This window comes from Rhinopithecus bieti, unplaced genomic scaffold, assembly GCF_001698545.2.
Source record: "Rhinopithecus bieti isolate Rb0 unplaced genomic scaffold, ASM169854v2 scaffold_39768, whole genome shotgun sequence".
In the NCBI taxonomy this organism is placed as follows: domain Eukaryota; kingdom Metazoa; phylum Chordata; class Mammalia; order Primates; family Cercopithecidae; genus Rhinopithecus; species Rhinopithecus bieti.
In genome coordinates, this window is record NW_016816278.1 from 171,170 (window position 1) to 172,914 (window position 1,745).

Sequence of the window (1,745 nt, forward strand, 5' to 3'; positions counted from 1 at the left end):
AAAAAAAAAAAAAAAAAAAAAAAAAAGAGAATACATAGATGTTGGGTCATGTTCAGATGCTAATTCTCCTTCCCTCCTTCCTCCTAGCCAATCAATGATGTCCTCTCTCTCCGAACATATAGATCTTATCTCTACCTTGCTCGAACGAGGCAGGAGCTCTTATTCTCCAAATGCTATTTTAATTCTTTTGGAATTAGATAAGAAGGGAGGCACCTGAAGGGTATTATTGGAAAGTGACAGGAGGCCAAGTGGGGAGACTAAGAGGGTAAATTGGGGCCAGCTATGAGGTAGGTGTGTAACTTTCTCAAGGTCTCTGTGGCCAAACTGAATTACCAGAAGTGTGGAAACCTAGAGTAATATCAGTTTCCCATGTGGGGAAAACTAGGAGGAGGACTTTGGCTCATTAGAGAGTTATATATCATGTCATGAGTTTTGTTGTCTGGAATTTTGTTTGGATGTTGTCTGTGGGGTTTCTGTTTGTTTGTTTGGATTTCGTTGTCTGGAAATGAGGGGCCAGCAAAGTTTTGAAGTCGGGTTGTGGCATTATTGAATGTTACCAACCTGCTCAGCTATTTAACCACTCTTGCATTGCCCTCAGCCTATCATTCCTACCAAATGAAGGACCCTCTTCTCTGGGAAATAGCCTGAACCATACAGAAAATGAAGCAAATAAGATAGGTAATCATATTTAGTGAGTCTTAGGTCATGTTTAAACACGGTAAGTAAATGGGATTACTATATGTATTTTCTTTGATTATAGTAATAACCAAGAGGTAGGTTATTATGGTTATAATCAATTATGATGCACACTAAGCAAATGCAGAAAACTTAATATTAGGCCAGCCAGAAAATTTGTTGGGTTTACTTAAGAGTAGGTTTTCTTAAGAGCAGAGAGACCATTCTCTTCTGGGCTGTGTGACCCTAAAGATAAATGGGGCTGTCTGATGGCCTTTCATTCCACACATATACTATGCATGGGTGTGTAAGTCCAATCCTCTAAGAAGCAGATGTCAAGACAGGATTAAATGTACACAGCTTTTGGAGCTGAGAAAGGCTGAGAGAGCCATTAGGCCACAATCCAAGTGTGACCTGAGTGAAGGGGAGGACAAGAGATTTGGTGAAAAAATTTTAGACTCGTGTGCAGTCAAAAAAAAAAAAAAGGTTTGACAAGGTTGTCAAGATGTCCCCAACCAACCTTGGCCATCGGAGAATAATGTCTTTTAGGAATGGGACCGCTTTACTTAGTACCCATACTGGGCTCAGTCATTGGTGAGAAGCAGCCAGTGGGAGGTGTGCCCTGCACAAATGCAGTAATGAATTTCAAAGTCCAGCAGCTAGGGCCCAGGTCCCCGGCAGCTGGAAGTCTGAAAGGTGCATTCTATTGGCTGCAACAATGTATATGATTCAAGCTTCCCCTGAGACTGGAGACTGTACTTCTACTTATTGCATTCAGAGGGAGAGTTTCACAAAGAAGGAGAGACTTGCGTTTAGAAATGGGAGGATGAGGGCAATTCAGAGACGGTCATGTCGGTAACATGTGAACATGCCACTTGACTGCTTCGATTAGGCTGATTTGCAGCTCATTTTAATACATTCAGAAAACTCCATGGCATCTAATGTCTTCTTGCTTAAAAAGAAAAGTGATTTTACAGAGAGGGAAAAGGTAAAATGTTATTTTCAATTTCTAGGAAAAACTGTCAGATTCAGGAAGTTTTTGACACTTCATTATAGGTAGAAGCACTTTG